Raw genomic sequence first — 23,748 nt, 5'->3', positions numbered from 1 at the left:
TTTATGGATTCCATATCTGCATATCTGTAGTTTTCCATCAGGCTAGGATTGGGTTGAAATCATGGAGAAATGGCACTCACGGTCTCAGGAAATATACTTAGGACTTGAGCTCATGACTCTAGTCTTGAATTACATTTAAGGTTTCATGAAGAAGGTGTTTATTCCCAGTAATGATTGTAGAAATACGGTTCCAAATGAGGGCCCCGGTGGGTATTCCTGAGAAGAAGAGGAATTTGAAAGAGTCTGTGAGAGCCCGGTTATCAGGGGCAGGAAGAGGGGAACATTGTTTACCCCTCATATTTCTTAGAGTTTAAGAAGGCTTCATGGTTGACCCATTCAGATGGAAGGTGGTTGAATCTCCCTTGTCTGGCTCTTCTTTCTCAAATGAAAAATACAAAAAGCATGGATGATAAGCAGAACATGCAGAAGTGGGTGTAGGCCTCTGAATTGGGTACTTTGCTTGCCCGTTGCTTTCTGTATGTATCCACAACTTTGTAATTGTCTCACAGGCCTTTCCCGGCATCTTTTGTCAGGTCAGGGTAACTCACTTTGTTGAGAGGTAAAGGGCCTCAAGGAGGGTGACTCCTTAGGGACTCGGCTCCTTTGTAGTGACCCCCGGGAATGACTCCTGGATTTGGATGCTGCTGACTTCCGCTTGCTCCAGTGCCATTTCTGAGGAAACAAAAAGTCCCGAAGAAACCCCTTCATCTTCAATAGCGATAAGATTTAATTTTTTCTGAGCTTCTTTATGTAGCTGGCAAATAACCGTAGTTTATTTTGATCATGGAAGTTTTATTTTTCCAACTATTGTGGTATTTATGCCAAAGAATTGAACTAGGATGCTATTAGTGTGGTGTACTTGTTAATGATCCAAATGAGTATTTTTTCATTTTTCCCCCAGTAACTATAAACCGATCCAAAGGGGTCCGGAGGGAATAATCTCCTTTTACTCTTCTGTATTCAAAAAAAATGTCTTTCTGACACGCCCTATAATAGATCTTCTTTGTGAGAAATTTCACTGTCTATTTTATTTATCTTTGCCCCAGATTTATCAACACAGTTTCTTTTTAGGAAACTGGGTTTTCTTATGCAAATAGGGACTCTAGGATTTAGCTCAGGCTCTAAGATTTGTTGAGCTGAATGAATTGTAGGTTCCACTGTGTTCTTCAAAATGCCTCTTACCTTTTAACAATGTTATTGCTGCTTGTTAAAGCACCTCTCCTTGCAATAGGAGTTGCGTGGTTGGGATCTGGAGAAGAGAGAAGGCAAAAGAAGTGCAAAGATACTGTTCATTCTTCCTGAAACTAGAGGCTTGCTCCAAGCAGTCTCTGACATATTTCTAGTGGTCCAGGAGGGTCAATAAATCAATTGATTAATATTCAAGAAATATTTGTTAATATACTAACTATAGGCCCCCACATTGCCCTTTCACTGAAGGCCAGGCATAGCATGACCAATGCCCACCTTTTTGTTTGGCACATATTAACCACAGAGTTCAATCCAGGTCCTTTCAGAACCCATGAGTGGACCAAAGGCTTATACTAAAACTATGCTTGTCCTGCAGAGTTGCAGGAATTTTTCTAAAAATTCATATATACTGTAGTGGCAACGTGAGGCAGTATTCACTGCTGAATTCCTCCAACATGAAGCTATGATATTGTGATTTTTAATAAGAAATATGTTTTTGGTTCTTGTCCCCATTTCTAGCAAGGAGCTCCTAAAACCCTTGGAATTTTCTAAGGGAGGAGAAGGATGAAGGTGTCTTTGGTTATGTTGAGGAGGTGCCTTTTAGAAAGCTCCTACGTCAACTAAGGATGGGGGCTAGTTGCCAAAAGAACCAACCCAGACTTGAGGGTGGGAATTTTCATTCCTACCTCAGGATTTCTGTGGAGGCAAGAGGGGCTGGAGGTTGGACCAATGATCAGTGACTTGGTCAATCATGCCTATTTAATGAAGCCTCCATGAAACCCTCCAAGGATGGGTTTGAGAGCTCGCTGGTTGGGAAACACATAGAGATTTGGGGAGAGTGGCTTCCCTGGAGAGGGCATGGAAGCTCTGAGTCCCTTCCCACATATCTTCCCCTATGTATCCCTTTACCTGGCTGTTGATCCCTATTCCTTAATATCTTTTGTAATAGAATGATAATCTAGTGAGTATAAACTAGCATCCTGCGTTCTGTGAGCCACTCAAGCAAATTAACCAAACCCAAGGAGGTGATCATGGGAACCTCTGATCTATATTTTGTCAGAAGCACAGTGATAACCTGAGCCAGCTTATAACTAACCTTAACCAACCCCCAGAGCTCTCTCACTCTAGAGCAGTGGTTCTCAATCTTCCTAATGCCGCCACCCTTTAATACAGTTCCTCATGTTGTGGTGACCCCCAACCATAAAATTATTTTCATTGATACTTCATAACTGTAATTTTGCTCCTGTTATGAATCGTAATGTAAATATCTGATATGCAGGATGTATTTTCATGGTTACAAATTGAACATAATTAAAGCGTAGTGATTAATCACAAAAACAATATGTAATTATATATGTGTTTTCCGATGGTCTTAGGCGACCTCTGTGAAAGGGTCATTCGACCCTCCCAAGGGGTCGCGACCCACAGGTTGAGAACCGCTGCTCTAGAGGATGGCCCACATTTGGGAACCAGTCCATCCTCCTCATAGTCTAGTTTTCTTATAAGTATCCTTCCAAACTTTGTTTAAAAATCAGAGATACAACACAGAACACATTATTGGTAGCAGCTTATGATATTGTTATTTATCATATTTATCCCCAATAAAATTGGGATGCACTTGGTGAAGGAAGACCCTTCCTTCCCCTTTCACTAGTATCTAGCAAGCGACAAACGCATGGATCAGTATGGAGTTGTTTTGGAATTTCTCCCCATGCAGCGCATTTCTCTTAGATGGAAGAGGAAATCTTTATTTTATTCTCACTGTGGATTCCCGTGCACCTTCCAGAACTCAGTGACTGTTACTGAATGCCTTTCAACTTTGGGGATCAAAAGACTTTCAGGAATAAGAGTTTCTTTATGCTCCAGAGTGAGTGGGTTGCCAGGCGCCATCAATGATTTTCTTGTGACTGTCCAGAAAATATATACTCCAGGGATGTGGACACCTAGGGTATCTGTTTGAGTAGTGCCTTTTAGTGAATTTATTATTTTGCTCAACGTGATTAAATGAAGCTGCTTCTCCCCTGAAACCTTACAATTCATAGGTTGAAAGCATAAATAAGTTGCTTTAAATGTCAAAGTCTTGGGTACTTGTCTTCTCATATTTGTTTTATCTTAAACACTCATTTGTGAGTTTGGTTTTTTTTGTTAATCCTCACCCAAGGATTTTCCCCCCTTTGATTTTTAGAGAGATTGGAAGGGAGGGGGAGCTAGAGAGAGAGAAACATCTATGTGAGAGAGACACATCAATTGCTTGTTTCCTGCATGCCCCCTACGGGGTCTGAGGATTGAACCTGAAACCTAGGTATATGCCCTTGACTAGGGAATTGAACTTGAGACCCCTCAGCAAGGCGCAACACTAACCACTTAGCAACACAGGCCACGGCTCATTTGTGACTTCTTAAATTAAATTATTAAAAGAAAAAAATAGGTCACTCCATTGCACAGATTATTATAAAGCACTTTATAGCAATTAAATGTTCAAAATCTTTAATTTTATGAATTTATATTATCATCATAAGGAGAGAATAGAGTGAATATATGAAAGGACAAAAATTAAGTGGAATATGTAAAGTAAAGAGGAAAAGGGATATTCTAAGATTGCATTATGAATTCCATTTGAAATACCCACTATCTATATAAAAATGTTATATGAAACAAATTCACAAGCAGCTAACAGAACTAGTGACTCTTCAGGCTGTATAGTGAATTAAATTTTTATTAAGAAATAAATATTGACTTATGTTTACATTTTTCTTTTTAAGGAAACCCCTTTTTCTGTTAGTAATAGTGTATAATTGTTTTTATAATCAGATTAAAGTTAACTAATTATATTATTTTGTGAGAAATGTAGAATAAACACAAAAGTAGCTTTTCCTCTCTTCTTTCTCAATCCTGGAGATACAGTATGTATTTTAAATGTTACACAATACCTAGGAGATTTCTTTGCAGCATCAATATGATATTAAATCTACATTATGAATTTTGATGACCTCAAGGTGGATGCAACTTTATGGTTTCTTAATCTTTAAATCTCTAGAGAATTCTTGGGCTCTACCGTTTGGGTCTCAGGTGGGGGAATTTCCTTCCTGTTTGCTTCATGTTTCCATATGGAGGGACTTCTGCTAACATAACACTCCTGGCCTCTTGCCCCACCCATTATTCCTTCCGATCCAGGAAATGAAGTGAGTTTCCTAACTGAAAAGTGACACCTGTATCTGTTTTCTCTGTTGGATTCTGGGGTCTAACTCACTTTCCTTCTCACAGTGTCCTGGACCAGTGTGAGCGACCAGTCTTGGATAAGTGCTATTGTGCAGGTTCAAAATTTTCTTTGAGGGACTTCCTGAAGTATAAAGTACATTTGTGTATGGACGATGGTGGTGGTGTGGGCACAGGAGAGGGAGTGAGCCTTTTGACCACAGAACTATATTCACATTTTCCCAATTAGGTTGTCATCATAAACCAGTATTTCTGTTTCCATCTATCTGTCTTCTCTGTCACGTTTCTCAATTTGTTCCCAGGTTGTCAGAAGTAAGGAATTCTGTCGAACCTCAACATTTACTGTAATAAAGTAGGTGCGTGGGACACTACCATCCTCTTCATAAATGATGTAGTGAGTAATGCCTTACTTACAGAGACTAAGGCTTTTCGAACATGTTGATCCATTCGGACCAAGACATACCTGGCCAATGGCACTATTGATACTATTCCAGAAGCTTACTAGGCATCTTCAAAGGATTATGTTCCAAGAAATGCACAGACATCTTACCATGGACAAAGCAATACTTAGGAATTAGCAACAGTCTTCTCTTTATACCTCCCTTGTCTCCTCCTTGTCAACCTCTAGCCATGGAAAGATCAAGGTAAGGGATGGACCAGGGAAATATACGTAGGGTACACTTCAGGTACAATCCTGATTTAATGAATGTAATGAGAAATCACAATGGCCTATCTGTTTCTCTGCCCCACAGAGAGATTCATCCAGGAATGGATGCTTCTTGCTCTTACTTTAATTTCCAATCTGGTGGCCCTACCAATCTCAAACCATTTTGAATCCTCCCCAAAGTCTTTGAAAAATAAGTAAGGTTTTGCAAGACAAAACAACAGTTACAACAAACAGATATGATAAATCAAAGTAACATTTATAATAAATAACCTGATTAGTAGAGAGTCAAGTGGGTTGAGTGGCTCTCTAGAATTTTTAGTATAAATACAATTTTTTTTGAAATAAGAATATCAATATCTTCTTACTTGGGTCATCCACTGGAACTAAATTCACATTTTCCCAATTGGGTTATAATCATAAACCAGTATGTCTGTCTTGAAAGTATTTTTTGATAAAATTGTCTGCGAAAATCAGTTGTAAAATCTTGAAGTTTGGGTTATTTTATATCATATGGTAGGCATTTGAAGATTATTTTGGTAAAAGATAAATCAAAAGAGATAATTCCTTGCAAAACAAACATCTTTAATCACTAATGAAAGACTCATTAATGAGTCAATAAATGTAGAAGAATTACATCAGGAGAATGAGGATAGCCAAATATAAAACGATTTTATAGAGAAGATACATTACTACAGAGGCAGTTAGTATATACAGAGGATCTGTCGTTCTATTAATTGTTCAAGACAGCCATCTGAAAGACGGCTGCATTTAGAAAGACCACTGACATTTTTTCATGTTAGTTAATATGTAATATATGTTAATAGTGGTAGGTAAATTATTATTTTAAAAAATTTATACCAAATTCTTAAAAAAGAGAAATAATAAGGTCATTAAAATAGAACTACCAAAAGAAAAACTTAGAAGAAATACATATACCCCAACACACATACTTAGGAAAAATCTAATTGCTTCATATACAGTGGTTCTCAACCTTCTGGCCCTTTAAATACAGTTCCTCATGTTGTGACCCAATCATAAAATTATTTTCGTTGCTACTTCATAACTGTAATGTTGCTACTGTTATGAATTGTAATGTAAACATCCGATATGCAGGATGGTCTTAGGCGACCCCTGTGAAAGGGTCGTTTGACCGCCAGAGGGGTCTCGACCCACAGGTTGAGAACCGCTGCTTTATAATGTTCTACAAAGCCCGACAATGGCTGACTCCTGCCTAATGTCATACACTATCATGGTATTTTTTTCCCTTCATACACCAGGTTCTTGGCACATTGGCCACTTTTCGGTTCCTCAAACCCATTCCATTTTTCCTGACCTCTAGGTGGTGAACCCAGTGTCCTTATGCAATACTCTGCCAGGACTGCTCCTCCTTTACTGTTTACTGGGAAACGCCCCATCCTTAGGGCTAGTGTCAGGTCATTGTTCAACAAGGCCTTCTCGGACCACATTCAGGTGGCTCCCTTGCTCTAACATCTGTGATTCTTATGTTAAATTTCGGTCAGTTGTTAATAAGTAAAAGGGAGACAAAGGTCTCTCAAGATTTACACTTCTTATTAGAACCTTAAACAATCAACAGGTATTTTGATTATTTATGAAAGCCAAGTACACAGTTCAAAATCATTTTGGATCATGAATAATGCTCAAATTTAATATAATGAGTTATATTTCATAGGGTTTGTTATCTTTTATCCTTTAAAGTTTCTGTGAGAGATGGGCTTTTGTTAACTTTGTTTTACTTCTTACTATGTTGACAGTATTACAGAATTCCCCATTTCCCCCCTGAACTTTTGTTCATTTGACAAAACTATAAAACGGATGGATTAAAAGAAAAAAATTTGCTGTTTGTTTTTGAAGTTTCTATACTTTAAATGTCTGGAAAAGGGACAGGTAGATAATCAATCCTTTCTATTTTAATCATAGTAATGTATTATTCCAGGAATTTCAGAGCTAAATTTAAGGCCAAACATAATACTAATACCCACTATTTATTCAAAATATATATTGAACACCTTACATGTGCCACTGAGAAGCTGGCTGCATCTCTGAAAATCATTTTTCCCATTAATTAATTCATCTAATAATTCACCCAGTCCAAACAATTCCCTAAGTTCAGAATTATTCATAATTGTTTCCTAACAACTCTTAGCTACATAATTAAGTGTGTACTCTACACTACAGTTTTTCTACCATTATGATTGGGCAGATTATGTTAATTTGTTCAACCTTTAATATTATGCCCTGGTCCTTAATTACTCCTTTTGCTCTTTATCCCTGTTTTTTTGTTTTGTTTTGTTTTTGTTTTAAATCTGCTCTTTATTTCTAATTTATTAAGGTCATTTCAAATTTTATTTTGTTATTCAGGCTGTAAGAAATCCAGTGTAAACTTGAAATAAAAAGTTCATATGAGTTGTTGGTGAGCATGTTTAGTTGTTGTGTATAGATGAAGAAACTAAAGGTTGAGGACATTAAAGAACTTGCTCATCTTTTCCCCCATTAGTTCCTTACACTGTGCCATTTTTGCATCTTTCAGAAACAGCAAGATGTGTTTTTTAAGAATAGACATTGAATACTCTGATTATTCAATGAAGAAGTAAAATGCTTTGTTTTTTTTTATCCTAAGACTTGGTTGGCTGATTTTAATTTCTTAAATGGAAGGTAAATGGAAGATAAAAGGTGGAGGGAAAATAGGTTTTTGGTCTGGGGATATATTTGTTTTCAATTGTTGGTGTAACAAATTACTACAAACTTAGTAGCTTAAAACAACTCTGTTATCTCAGTTCTGTAGTTCTGAAGTTCTAGTCTGTTTAGCTGGAGCCTCTGCTCTGGGTCTCCCAAAGCCAAAATCAAGATGCTAACCTCTGAGAAATGATAATTATGTGGTATGATAGAAGTATAAGCTAAAGCTACTATGGCGATCATCTATACCAGGGGTGGGCAAACTTTTTGACTCGAGGGCCACAATGGGTTCTTAAACTGGACCGGAGGGCCGGAACAAAAGCATGGCTGGAGTGTTTGTGTGAACTAATATAAATTCAAAGTAAACATCATTACATAAAAGGGTACGGTCTTTTTTTTTTTTTTTAGTTTTATTCATTTCAAACGGGCCGGATCCGGCCCGCGGGCCGTAGTTTGCCCACGGCTGATCTATACTAATAAAAGGGTAATATGCTAATTAGACCAGATGTCTTCTGGATGTCCTTCCAGACAAATCCACAGCGACTGCTGCTGCGAGGGCCGGGCTGAGGCTCAGGCAGCCGTGGTGGCCGGCAGTGGCAGCAGCAGCAGCAGCGTGATGGGGGCATTGCCTTTCCCTGATCAGCCTGGTTGCCTCCCGCAGAGGGAGGTCAGAGGCATCAGCAGTGAGGGGGTGGTGGAGGCAGTGTCTTCCCATAATTGGCCGTCAACTCCTGAAGAGGGAGGCCAGACTTCGGCTTAGGCCTGCTCCCCCGTGGGGGCTAAGCTGTCAGTAGGACATCCCCTGAGGGCTCCTGGATTGTGGGAGGGGACAGGCCAGGCTGAGGGACTCCCCTGCCTCCATGCACAAATTTCATGCACCGGGCCTCTAGCATTGCATATAAATGTATCAAATCATTATGTTGTACACCTTACACTTACATAATATTATATGCCAATTATACCTCAATAATAAAAAAAACCCTTCCGACTTCTGGACTCTTATAGGGGGGCTGTGGGAAGAATCTACTTCTAGACTCATTCTTATTGTTGGCAGTATTCAATTCCCTGTGTTTGTAGGACTGAGGTAGCCGTCACCTAAGGGCTGCCCTTAGCTGCTACATGTCCCATTCTGGTCACTGCACCTGGGCTCCTACATCTCAGAGCCAGCGACAGTGTGCTGAATCCTTCTCATGCTTTGGTCTCCTTTGCCTTCCTCATCTTTCAGCTGGAGAACATACTCTGCTTTGAAGGATTCATGGGATTAGATTGGGCTTGCCAGATAATCCAGAATGACCTTCCTTATTTAAAGCCTGTAACCTTAATTATAACCGCAAGTCCCTTTTGCTATGCACTGTACCATTCTCATAAGTTCTAAGGATTAGATCACAGACATGGGTGCCCATTCTGCCTACCACAGACAGAAGGGGAGTAGAAGAGGGAAAATCTTTTTCTCAATTCAGAAATATATTTGAGGGAATTATTGCTAATTTTTTGTGAGATAAAATTAATTGTAAGTATGATATTCTCTGTTTAATGATTGTTTTTCTGCTTAATTGGAATTTGTGGGTAAATAAATATCCAGAACTGTAGTTTAGGGTCTTCTTCCATTTCTGCTGTAGGCTGATTTTACTTTGATTTCTTGGTTCTAATTTATAACTTTGCAAGTATAATTAAGTCTATGTTTTGAAGAAAAATGCTTTGCTTTTCCATTTGGATTACATTTTCTTTATTATTATAAAATTTTGGTTTATGATAGCTTCATTTGGGTTACTGTGGTGATTACCATTATGGCTAAGCACAGAGGATTGGAAAATCTAAGGATATGAAATTTGAAGTAGCTGTTGGTAGTAATGAGCTACAAATGGCAACTTATATTTTGTTTGAAAAATTATTTCTTTCCTGGAGGAATTATACTTTGTACTGGTTTTCAGAATGTTCGGTGTTTGGTGAGGTACTTGTGATTTTAAGAAACTCTGTAATTGTATCTTGAAATTAAATGTCACTCTGGCCTTTGACGCCATGTTTCTAAACTCTTTAAATTAGCAATAACTTTACCCTATTCCAAAGAATCCATGTAGCTAAAGGTCAAGCAGTGTTTCATTGTGATAAGGGATGCCTCAACTTTACTCCTCTAAAAATTGTTCTAGTTCACGTTTTTTCTTTCTTTTTTTCCAAATATGTTTTTATTGATTTCAGAGAGGAAGGAAGAGGGATTGAGAGATTGAAACATCAGTGATGAGAATCATTGATTGGTTGTCTCCTGAATGCCCCCTACTGGGGATCGAGCCTGCAACCCTGGCATGTGCCCTTGACCAGAATAGAACCTGGGACCCTTCAGTTTCATAGGCCAATGCTCTATCCACGGAGTCAAACCGGCTAAGGCTAGTTCATGTTTTTTCTACTTCAATAGAAAAATATTGACATAAATTAAAAGTGAGCACTGAGTTGCTCTTTTGGGAACTGCCCCCTTCCTTTTTCCTGTACTGACATTAAGCTCATCCATTTCACTTTGCCTGGAGACAAAATCTGTTATATCAGTTTTCCATTTACATTTTGCTTGAGAAAAAAAATGTAGAAGACAGCTGTTTTAATGTTGAAATGTATCCAAATTCTACTAAGTATGTCCTCAGAGCTTTTGGGGTTTATTTTTAACTCTGACAGAATTAATTTATAATAAGACCTAAATGACCATGACTGGCCCTATCGAATTTTCTGAAGAATGTGTGGTCACCTATGCCTTTGATTACGCAGTAGAAATGTGCACTCCCGAGTAAACCAGAAGAATATTATTGCAGGGTAAAATATCTCTTCAGTTCCTTCTATAGTCATTTGAATTGACTAATATTTTTTATTACTTTATTAAGAATTTAAAAGAAGTTATTCATTCATTTAAACCAGCAAACCCATGTTATTTGCGAAGCCTATACTCTAAGACTTGGTTGTAGTTTATACAGTAGGTTGTGGTTGTTGGTAAGAGGGAGAGGTGTGAAGAGGGAAAGATGTTGAGTTGAATTCCATTGAAAGAATGAAGCCCCGTGAGATTAGGTTCCATTTTTGGGCTCTTGGGGCACATGGACATTCTTTTTATGACCTGGTCAGAGAAAGAGCTAACAATCCTTAAACACTTCTGAGTAGTCGGATTCCCTCTCACTTCATTTGCACTGTGTGGATGGAATCCCCAAATGCGGTGTGTGTGTGACTAGGTGTGCACATGGCTGTGTTGGCAGTGAAGGCGGGGACAGGCTGTTCTCTCTCTGTTCTCTTTACGCTGAACAGGACCAGAGAAGAACCCTGGCCCCAAAGCAAGACAGATCTGAGTTTGAATCCCACAGCTCCCTCCCTTGTCAATACCTGTCTGACCTTCAATGGGTCTGTTTCCATGTAAAATGAAGACAATAATATTGAGGACTGGAGATCATTTATATAAAGCACCTTGCACATTTCTAATCCCATTGTAGACAGTTAATAAATATTAGCTATTATTATTGCTATTATTACAAAACCCTCCTGTCACTATATTTCACTAATGTTTTCCATCTGTGGGAAACGTATGAGTAGAAATGAAGTATTCCTTTATTATTTAAAAAAACCAAACATGTTTAGAGCCCCCCATGGGGGGCGGGGGTGAGGGGGAAGTGGTTTCATGAGCACAATGGGCTCTGAGCACAGGTGCTGCCAGAAGGGACTTTCGGAGCTCAGCTCCATCTTTGTACTTTATTAATCTGCTACCATGGAAACGGTATTTAATCGTTAAAAACAAGAAAGTGGCTTTCAACAAAGCACTGTTTAAAATAATATGATGGTGGTGTGCAGTATTTCTTTCTTTTAAAAAAATAGGATTTTTAAGTGACTAACCTCATTTTTGGCAATCTGATTTGAGTTTCCATGGAAACAGAATGACAGCTGAGGCCTCCAAGCTCTTGTAACCTGTGGGGCTCAGGTTAAGTCTTGTAAATGTCAGTTGTCCCAAGGTACTTAAAGGAGCCAACAGCCATGACAGTCAGCTGAGCTCTGGGGGGAAGGAAGGAACAATAAACCAAACATTTACAAAATTATATGTACTCAAATGCTGGGAGTTTGACGAAAGCATGAGTGATAGGTAGGTAGAGAGAAACTTACAGATGTAATTCAAGCTAGACATTACTAGATGGTTTTACCTCATGCTAAACACCTTTTTCTGAGTGGTTAAGCAATTTACCAATTTGCAATGTATTTTTATTATATTGAGTATGGGAATATTGGGGGAGGCTAAAAGAGTGAGGAATAATACAATATCACATAATGATCTTATTATTTACTAGCATGAGAACTGACTGTGAAAGAAGAGGAATTAAATACATATTTATGAAAGCCAAATTGTGAAGATAGATGTGTTCATGTGACACAGGCCCATGTATTTCTTTAGGGTGGTTTTTTGTTATTACTCTTTGTAGGGATTTTTCTTATTCTTAATACTTCACAATGGCATTATTTACCTCCCAGACTGGTTGATAGGAAAATAGTTTTCCCAGTCTTTAGAAAAAACTTTTCAACAATTCCTCATCACACAGAGAGAGAAGAAATCAGATTTCACTTCTTGAGTTCCTAATACATTTTCCAAAATAGGTCACTCCCTCCCCCACAACTCAAGTATTTTGAAAGTATGTGAGTGCTTACTGGCATGCCACATCCCTGCTAGAAGCGCTATAGTTATGCATTTCTTTGCAAGTGATGGGGATTATCCAGACTATCACTCTGACCACCAGATCCTTTGCTGAAAATCCCATTCGAATACTATAGATATTTATAAAGTTTTCTTTATAACATGTAAAGAGGTTTCCATAAATGAAGATTTTTATCAAGAAAGCAAAAGGTTTAGTTGACAAGGCCTAAATTTGTTTTGAGGCATAAACATTATGCAGTTTCTCACACATAAGCATAAACAGATACACAACAAGTGAAATATGAAATTCAGATGAAAGGGTAAGTGCATTTATATTTCACTAAGGCATTTTTTTATTACAGGACAATTTCATTAATTTAATGATTATAAAAATATATGCTCTTTTTTAAAGTTTTTAAATCAAAAATAAAAAATTAAAAAGAAAATAAGACATTCACAATTTCACCATTCAGTTAGCATTCACAAATAAAGCATACATATATAAAATACTATCACATATACTCATAAATTTGACTTAAATGTAATCATAATATTCTTTTACATATATACTCTCATGTGTATACTTTTGAATTTCTAACATATATATTCTTTCTAACCTACTTTATATTAATGGGTATTTTCTTTTTATTTAAGACATTTTTTAGAGTTAATTTAAAAAATGTTTTTGTTGATTTCAAAGATGAAGAGAGAGGGAGAGATAGAAATGTCAGTGATGAGAGAGAATAACTGATTGGATGATTCCTGCATACCCCCTACTGTTGAATCGAGTCTGAAACCCTGGCATGTGCCCTGACCTGGAATTGAACCGTGACCTCCTAGTTCATAGGTCGACACTCAACCACTGAGCCACACTGGCCAGGCTAAAGTTATTTTTTTTTTTTATTGTGGTAAGAACACAACTTGAGATCTATCTTCTTAGCAAAATTTTGTGTACAATATAGTATTACTCACCATAGACACAATACTGTACAGCAGATCTCTAGAGCTTATTTATCCTGAAACACAGAAACTTTATGCCATTGATTAGCACCTCCCAATTTCCTCCTTTCCCTGGCCCCTGGCAACCAGTATTCCATTCCCTCTGATCCTGTGAGTTTGATTATTTTAGATACGTCAGTGGAATCATATAGTATGTATCCTTCTGTGACTGGCTTATTTAATTTAGCAAAATGTCTGCAAGGTTCATCCATGTTGTTGGATATTGTAGGATTTCCTTCTTTTTTAAGGGTGAATAGTATTCCATTGTGTGTATGTAACATACTTACTTATGATAATAAATAGATATTTAGTTTGTTTCTATGTTTTGGCTATTGTGAATAGGGCTGCAATGCACATGGACATTTAATATCCCTTCATCCTGATTTCAAGTATTTTAGACAAATGCCCAGGAATGTCTGGATCATATGATAGTTCTAGTTTTGTTATTTGAAGAAACCTTTATGCTGGTTTCCATAATGACTTACCATTTTGCAGTCTCACTAGCAGCATTTCAATTTCTCCATATTCTCACCAATACTTGCTGTTTTGTTTTTTGATAATAATCATCCTAACAAGTGTGAAGTAATATCTCCTTGTGGTTTTGATTTGCGTTTTTCTGATAATTAGTGATGTTGAGTATCTCTTCATATATATGTTGGCCATATGTATATCTTCTTTGGGAAAGTGTCTATGCAGTTTGTTTTAAAATTTTTTTCCCTTTGCTATTGAGTTCTTTCTTATATATTTGGATATTAACCTCATCAGGCATAGGGTTTGCAGATATTTTCTCTCATTGCATAGGTTATCTTTTCATTTTGTTGATTGTTTCATTTTTTGGGCAGAAGGGTTTTAGTGTGATGTAATCCCACTTGTCTATTTTTGCTTTTGTTGCTTATACTTTCTGATGTTATATCCCACCTTGCCAAGACCAATGCTATGAAGCTTTTCCCCTCTGTTTTGTTTTAGGAGTTTTACAGTTTGAGTCTTTTCCCATTCTAGTTGATTTTTTGTATGGTGTAAAACAAGGGTCCAATTTTATTCTTTTGGATGTGGATATCCAATGTTTCCAATCCCTGTTGGAGACTATTCTCTCCCCATTGAGTAGTCTTGGCATCCTTATTGAGTTACTTCTTGGATCACAATTCTGTTCCATGAAATATATTTTATTGTAGCTTTGTAATATATTTTGAAATCAGGAAGTCTGATGCCTCCAGCTTTGTTCTTTCTCAAGATTGATTTGGCTATTCCAAATCCTTTGAGGTTCTACATGAATTTAGAATTGCATTTTTTTCTATGTCTATAAAAATTGCCATTTAACATGCTTTGTTTTTGGCTTCAAATAGATCATAAATTAGAGGCCTGGTGCATGAAAATTCATGCACTGGAGGAGATGGACCCCCAGCCTGGCCTGCCTCCTCTCACAGTCTGGGAGCCCTCAGGGGCAGGAGATGACCTGGCAATCAGGGGAAGGCAGTGCCCCATCACACCTCTGCTGTTGCCACTGCCGGCAGCGCAAGCCTCGTCCGGCCCTGGTTACCTCAGCCTCGGGCGGCCCTGGGTAGCTGGGGGGCTGAGGGACTGGGGGACTCTGGAGGCAGGCACATGGAGTGGCTGGGCCTGTCTGGGGGCAGGCCCGGCCTTGCCACATGCCTGCTGCCCTGGCAGGGCTGAGTGGACTGGGTGCCACCATCTTGTGGCTGTGGGCGCCGCCATCTTTGAGGGCAGGGCAGTCATTTAGCATATTCTCTCCTTATTGGCTGTGGGTGCCACCATCTTTGAGGGTGGGATGGTCAATTAGCATATTCCCTCCTTATTGGCTGTGGGCGCTGCCATCTTTGCAATGGCACGAGGGTCAATCAGCATATTCCCTCTTTATTAGATAGGATACCTTTCTAATGCTATAACTATAAAGCCAGTATTAGCATTTGTAGTTGTTTCATAATATTCTATTTTGTGATGTACTACAGGTCATTTAATGAAGTACCTATTTTTAGGGCATTTGCATAATTTTTCTTTTATATGGTTTATAAATGTCTTAAATACCCTCATACATCTTTTGCATTTATCTGGTTATACATTTGGGATGCATTAAATTTATAAATAAATTTGGAGGAAAACTGATATATTTATAATGTAGACACTTCCTACCCAGAAACATGGTTATCACTACATTTTCCAACTCTTCTTTTATGTCCATCCAGTAAGATGAACATTTTCTTCCCTTAAACCCAGTATTTTGCTTTATTGCCTTCTTTCTTCATTCTATCAAGAATATTACAGCATGGACAATTGCTATTTCCAACATTATCCATTGCTCAACTACACCATTCACACCATTTAGGGTTTTGCTGTTTACATGTTCAATTTCACCAATTAGAAGCAAACCTGGCAATGTCCACATGGACTGGAAGTTCTCCCATGGTCACGGGAGAATAGTATTTCTACAGCGAGAGAAGGAAAATTCCAGTTATTTTCCCTCCTTCTTTTCTTGGTCTAGTTTTCAATTAGTTCCTGAGATAAATTGTTCTGGCTCACATGCTGTGATTTTATGGTGACTACAGGGTGTGAATTGAAGAGTAAAAGGGAAGGTTCCTTTGGCCACTTGTCTCACGGGAGAAGCTGCATTCCATCATTATGGTCCATTCTTTTTATTTTTAATTGTTTTAAGATTTCAGAGAGGAAGGGAAGAGGGAGAGAGAGAGATAGAAATATCAATGATGAGAGGGAATCATTGATTGGCTGCCTCCTGCATGCCCTACACTGGGGATTGTGCCTGCAACCTCGGCATGTGTCCTGACCGGGAATCAAACCGTGACCTCCTAGTTCATAGTTCGATGCTCAACCACTGAGTCACACCCATTGGGCTGGGACCATTCTTTGAGTTTAAGGCTCTGTCTCAAACATATTGGAAATACCCTGGAGGGAATAACTCAGACTCTTAAAATCTAGTACCTCTTTCATTAGCAGTTTAGCAGTGTCCACCTGGGTAGCCTTATAAGAGCAAGACCGTGGCCATTATGAGGCTCTGGACATACAAGTTTTAATAGGCTGGTGCCATAAAAAGCTGCCTGAAAGGGTGGACTATGGTGAGAGGGCTGTGGGTGGAGAAGGAACATTACAGAATGACAAAGCTGGGGCAAGAGCTGTGGTCTTTTGAAGAGAGAGGATATTGAGGAGAACGTAGGAGAGCTCAGAAAACACAACTTCTTTTTTTGGTCTATAGCTTGTCCTGCCTAATTGTATAGAAAAATTACATGAGGAATAGAGAGGGTGGAGGTTAAAGCTGCTTTTACAGTAAGATCCATTAAGTTTTCTTCCCACTCGCCCCATCTCATCCAATTGAAGGCAGGGTTATTATTACTAAAAAGCCAGCCAGCAGCAGGCTCCTACCACAGATAGATCTCGACTCTCATCAATGCAGTAATTTTTAGTGACACGTTGAAATAAACATCCAAGCCAGAGTTACTTCTTTAAAATATCTTTTTTCCTCAAGTGTGACCATTAGGATAATCATTCAATACTGAAATTTCTATAAAATATAGCCACTTTATTCTACCTAGTAATCTATGTGGCATCATTACTGATGTGACAAATAAAAAAAAATCACTTCCAAGCAGCCACAGTTCATGTGCAGCACACACAGCTGCCACTTGAAGCTCAGCTCACAATCAATTTGATGTCAATCAATTTTCATTTTGTCTTCATCTCCTAGGTAACCAGAGCATCCATCCAGGCCCTTGCCGAGGGAGAACATTTAAAATGTAATATGTATTCATAATCAGTTTTCTTCTAATACCGACTTAATAGAAAAGCAAAGCACTACCCCTGCAGTATTTTAAATCACGGCAACACACATTTTCTTTGATTCTGGAGCGAGAGCTTGAGGAGAAACATACTATAGAACGCAGCAGCGTCATACTTCAGTCCCTTATGAACTATCAGCACCAAAAACTGCACCACCTGCTATGTCTATTATGTGTTTAATGTGAATAACAAGCATCCCACTGCTGGTTATTAAAACAAATCGTAAGCCATCTGACATTATACTTAGAACCCGTCCCTTGCTTCGTGACTCTGAGAAAGACACAGTTTGGTGGGAGGGTGCATTGGGGCAAAGCTTTTGATGTGAATACAAGGCATCTGGCCTCAAAGGAAGTCATTCATCTCTCTCCAAATCCCTTTAAAAAAAAAGTATTATGTTAAATGTAATTATAAAACAGTATTATTGGCGCAATGTAGAGGAAAAAATTTCCAGCAGTTGCAAAAAGAATTAAGTTTTTTTGCCTTACCTGAATCCTCTTTGTGTGTGAAGTCATGAGAAAAATGGAACATTTGGTGTTTTTCAGAATAACTCACAGGCAGGAAGTCATGGATCTTGCTATGTTTGTTGATACGGCGTGACATTCAAATTCCACTGACTGCACAGGCTTCAAGTTCAGCTGGGCCTACTCCACTGACCTGGACACAGCTAGTGGGCTTTTGGCTAGTATTTCCTACGAAAAGTTCTAACTTATGCCTTATGAAGGTTTAGCACAAGCTATGCATTGGAGAATGTCCATTGGAGAAGAGTAAGATTGACTGAATGCCTACTGGGATTCAACACGAAATATATGATGTATATTTTTCTACCAACTCTGCTATACAGATTTTCTTTTATATCCTTTTTGTTCCTGCCTAGAAAATGAGAGGGTTGCCTTCAGCTAACACACTAATATGTAAGAATATTTATTTATATTTTTATATGCTGTGTACATGTTTACTACAGTTTCAAATAGTTTGGGGGATTTTTGGTGCTGAATTTAAGCATGTTGGGTTCTAGACATATTAATTGGATGTAAAGCTGAGAATTGGTTCTAAGAAATTTTTATTTTTGGAGTTTTTGAGAGAATCACATTCTGAAATAATACTAAATGAGAATCCTAACTCTTGTGCAGCTGGGCTTTTGGCTCAGCTCTCACCAAAACCTTAGTTATTCTAACTGTCCCTACGTCTTGGGTCACTCCTTTAGGAATCAAGGTTTCTTGGGAGCACATGACCATCCAAGAGTGGGTTTCATGTCTTTGGCTTAATTGCTGAAGGCTTGGGAGAAGAAATCAATTCCTTCAAGGTCTGAAGTGGGAAGTGGGACTCCAAACCTTTTTACTTTCTCAGACCTCCAATGAGATGGAAGCATCCGGTACATTTGCTGTTGAAGATCTTTGTGTTCTGGCTAAGCCTACCTCTTCAACATCATCGTCCAATGAGCTCAGCCATGTACCCAGGCTCCTGCTGAACCGAATGACCTGCCATTCCTTATCCATGTTTTGTGGCATCTGATCTGGTTACGCTTCCTTATCATCATTTTATTTTCTTTACTGAGGCCCCTTTCAGCTAGGATCACAGGCTGGCTGTCCTTGAGGGTCAAATTCAGATGCCTTCAGCTATATGAAGGTTTCACTGTTCTCCAAGCCAGAAAAAAATGCCTTTTTGATCAGATCAAACACCGCTTGTTGATACATTGAAGTGTAGAATGTGAAATATTGTCTAAAGCAGCCGTGGGCAAACTACAGCCCGCGGGCTGGATCCGGCCCGTTTGAAATGAATAAAACTATTGAAAAAAAAGACTGTACCCTTTTATGTTTACTTTGAATTTATATTAGTTCACACAAACACTCCATCCATGCTTTTGTTCCGGCCCTCCGGTCCAGTTTAAGAACCCATTGTGGCCCTCGAGTCAAAAAGTTTGCCCACCCCTGGTCTAAAGGTTAGGATAAAAATGAGGTTATAGTAAAGGTATACTAGCAAGAGAGAAAAATCAGTAATAATAAATAGTCTCCTTCAGGACTCTGTACCTTCAGTAGACACTGTTTCGTCCCAGCTTATGTTCAGATGATCTGTGTCCATGCTCTATCCCTGTTTGTGGGCCTACAGCAGCCCGAGGGCTGGAACCAGGCTCGATTACCTTGGCATCCTCTGTAGGACACGGAACAGTGGATTAACAAGCAAAAAGCAGCTGCTTAGTCTGGAGACGAGGCAGTGACATAACCCAAGACAGGGAAGACGCCGTGCTGAGTGGCATGGTATGAGTCAAGACGAGGGAATCAAGTCAACTCTTGGGGACCAGGAAAAGCATTCAGGGGGCGTGGGAATGGGGATCGAAAGAACGAGTGTATGTTTACCAATCAGACAAGGCAGTGGAGGGGCTGAATGTTTCGATTTTTCTCTGTAATATAAGGAAGGAATTTTTAATAATAAACACTCTCCAACAAAGACTGAAATCCCTCACGAAGTCACGTACCTGGAGGTGTTTAATCAGAGGCCCTTGACTATTTTTGCCAAATTTATGAAAAATTTCTGTACTCTCTGCATGAAACCTCTGAGGACCCGAAAAACCTGAATTTAGATGATACCATAAAATGTTAGAGGAATTTAAAGATTAAAAAATGATTTACAGAGAATTTTTATTAGCTAAGCATATATTTCTTAAAATCAACTAACAATACAACCATCTTTTTTGGCTTTATGCGAAAATGTACATTTCATTCTGAGAGAAGAATAAGAAGAATTATTTTTGTAAGCTGAACACTGAACAAATGAGACTATTGTAAAGCAACTTTGGATTTGTTCTCCACCTTTTCTTAACTATTCTGCTTCCCGGGGAGGAAATCTCAGGTGACTGTAGTCTTCCAAATAATCTCATTTCCATCACTGGAATGTCTAGATATAAGTAATCATCAAGTCATTTTGTTTTAAGGTCCAAGCTTCTCTCCTTCAGGGAGCCCAGCTGCAGTCCAGAACCTGCATGAAGGGAGTGGGGCATGGCCAGCTGCTTCTCTTTCTCCCACCTAAGTTCCTACCTCTCCGCCCTTTTCTTCCTGTCTGTGTTTCTGGATCGGCCATAATCATCCAGAGAAAGGGAGCAAGAAAGGTTCTACTTGACTAGCCCTGCCATCAGCATTCTTTGAGCTTGGCTGATGGAAAATCACGGGATGTAGGGTCTTTGCAGACTTCTCAGCAGTTTCTTCACCTACGGATGGACATTCTTCAGCTGGTCATATGGGCAGATAATACACTAATATAAAATTGGACCTTTTACAAAATTTAATTTATTGGGGTGACATTGGTTATATGACATCAGTATATCGGTAAAAATATTGCTAGCTGTCGGGTGTACAATTCTATAACACATCATCTGCATACTGTATAGTGCACTCACTACCCAAAGTCAGGTCTCCTTCCGCCACAATTTGTCCCCTCCTTTCCCTTTTCCACCTCCCCTAACCCCCTTTTCCTCTGGCAATCACCATAGTGTTGTCTGTGCCTCTGTGCTATATATTTTTTGCTTAATCCCTTCACCTTTTTCACCCAGCACCCTAACCCTCCTCCCCTCTGACAGCTGTCAGTCTGTTCTGTGAATCGGTGCTGCTGTTTCTACTTTGTTTGTCAGATTAGTTTGTTCATTAGATTCCACATGTAAATGAAGTCACATGGTACTTGTCTTTCTCCAACTGGCTTATTTCACTTAGCATGATATTCTCTAGGGCCATCCATGCTGTCGCAAAGGGAAAGATTTCCATCTTTTTTTTTTTATGGTTAAGTAATATTCCATGGTGTAAATGTACCACAGCTTTTTTTTAAATCCACTCATCTACTGATGGGCACTTGGGCTGTTACCAGATCTTGGCTATTGTAGGTAATGTTGCAATAAACACAGGAGCGCATATATTCTTTCAAATTAGCGTTTCAGATATCTTTGGATATATTCCCAGAAGTGAAATCGCTGGGTCATAAGGCAGTTTCATTTTTAATTTTTGAAGTAACTCCATACTGTTTCCACAGTGGCTGCACCAATCTGCATTCCTACCAATAAGGCCCTAGGGTTTCCTTTTCTCCACATCCTTCCCAGCACTTGTTTGTTGATTTATTGATGATAGCCATTCTGACAGGTGTGAGGTGATATCTCATTGTGGTTTTAATTTGCATCTTTCTGATGATTAATGATATTGAGCATCATATCCTATATCTATCGGCCATCTGTATGTCCTCTTTGTAGAAGTGTCTATCAAGATACCATTTTTTAATTGAAGTGTTTGTTTTCTTGGTGTTGAGTTGAATTGTATAAGCTCTTTATATATTTTGGAAATTAACCTCTTATCAGATGTATCATTGGTGAATATGTCGTTCCATTTAGTGGTTTGTTGTTTCATTTTGTTTAATGTTTCTTTTACTGTGCAAGATCTTTTTAGTTTGATGTAGTCACTTTTGTTCATTTTTTCTTTTGTTTCTCTTGGCTGAGGAGGTATATCGGCAAAAATATTGCTATGAGAAATGTTTGAGATTTTATTGCCTATGTTTTCTTCCAGGATTTTTATGCTTTCATGACTTACATTTAAGTATTTAATCCATTTTCGGTTTATGTTTGTGTACGATGTAAGGAGGTGGTCAAGTTTCATTGCTTTGCATGAATTTCTCCAATTTTTCTCAATACTGTTTATTGAATAGACTATATTTATCAAAAATATTTGAGACGGGAATACTTCCAAGCTCATTTTACAAGGCCAGCATTATCCTAATTCCAAAACCAGATAAAGACACTACAAAGAAAGAAAATTATTGGCCAATATCCCTGATGAACATAGATGCTAAAATCTTCAACAAAATGTTAGCAAACTGGATCCAGCAATACATTGAAAAGATCATACACCATAACCAAGTGGGATTTATCCTGGGGAGGCAATACTCTCAAATCAATAAATGTGATAAATCTTATAAACAAAAATCACATGATCATATCAATAGACAGAGAAAAAAACATTTGACAAAATTCAGCACCCATTTATGAGATAAACTCTTAGCAAAGTGGGAATAGAGGGAACATACCTAAACTTAATAAAGGCCATTATATTAAAAGCCACAGCCAATATCATAATCAGCAAAAATTAAGTGTTTCCCTTAAGATAGGGAACAAGACAGGGTTATCTGCATTTACCACTCCTTTTTTTTTTTAAATCTTTATTCAGATTTTTACAGATGTTCCTCTTTTTTCCCCCCATAGCTCCCCTACCACCTAGTTCCCCCCCCCCCCCCAGGCCCTCGCCGCCCCCCCCCCCACTGTCCTTGTCCATAGGTATAAGATCTTTGTCCAATCTCTTCCCGTATCCCCAAACCCCCTACTCCCCAAGAATTGTCAGTCTGCTCCATTTCTATGCCCCTGATTCTATTACATTCACCAGTTTATTCTGTTCATCAGATTTTTTTATTTGATTTTTAGATTCACTTGTTGATAGATATGTATTTGTGTCACTTTGTTGTTCATAATTTTTTCTCTTTCTCTTTTTCTTCTTCTTCCTCTTCATAAAGAATACCCTTCAGCATTTCATATAATACTGGTTTGGTGGTGATGAACTCCTTTAGCTTTTTCTTGTCTGTGAAACTCTTTATTTGATCTTCAATTCTAAATGATAGCTTTCCTGGGTAGAGTAATCTTGGTTGTAGGTTCTTGCTATTCATCACTTTGAATATTTCTTGCCACTCCCTTCTGGCTTGTATAGTTTCTATTGAGAAATCAGCTGACAGTCATATGGGTACTCCCTTGTAGGTAACAAACTGTTTTTCTCTTGCTGCTTTTAAGATTCTCTCTTTGTCTTTTGCCCTTGGCATTTTAGTTATGATGTGTCTTGGTGTGGTCCTCTTTGGATTCCTCTTGTTTGGGGTTCTCTGTGCTTCCTGGACTTGTAAGTCTATTTCTTTCACCAGGTAGGGGAAGTTTTCTGTCATTATTTCTTCAAATAGGTTTTCAATATCTTGTTCTCTCTCTTCTTCTGGCACCCCCATAATTCAGATGTTGGTACACTTAAAGTTGTCCCAGTGGCTTCTTACACCATCTTCATATTTTTGGATTCTTTTTTCTTTTTGATCTTCCAGTTGGGTGTTTTTTGCTTCCTTGTATTTCAAATCTTTGACTTGATTCTTGGGATCCTCTTGTCTAGTAGTCGGTAAACTGCGGCTCACAAGCCACATGCAGCTCTTTGGCCCCTTGAGTGTGGCTCTTCCACAAAATACCACGTGTGGGTGTGCATGTACAGTGCGATTGAAACTTCGTGGCCCATGCGCAGAAGTTGGTATTTTGTGGAAGAGCCACAGTCAAGGGGCCAAAGAGCCGCATGTGGCTCGTGAGCCGCAGTTTGCTGAGCCGCAGTTTGCTGACCACTGCTCTAGTCTACTGTTGAATCTCTGTATATTATTCTTTATTTCAGTCAGTATATGCTTAATTTCTGACAGGTCCTTTTCCATTCTTTTGGCATTCTCACTAAGATTTTTGAAGGTCTCACTATGTTCCTTGGAGGTTTCTAGAAGATTCTTG

Source organism: Myotis nattereri (assembly GCF_964212035.1).
Source record: "Myotis nattereri genome assembly, chromosome: 3".
In the NCBI taxonomy this organism is placed as follows: Eukaryota; Metazoa; Chordata; class Mammalia; order Chiroptera; family Vespertilionidae; genus Myotis; species Myotis nattereri.
This window is presented reverse-complemented; position numbering follows the sequence as displayed.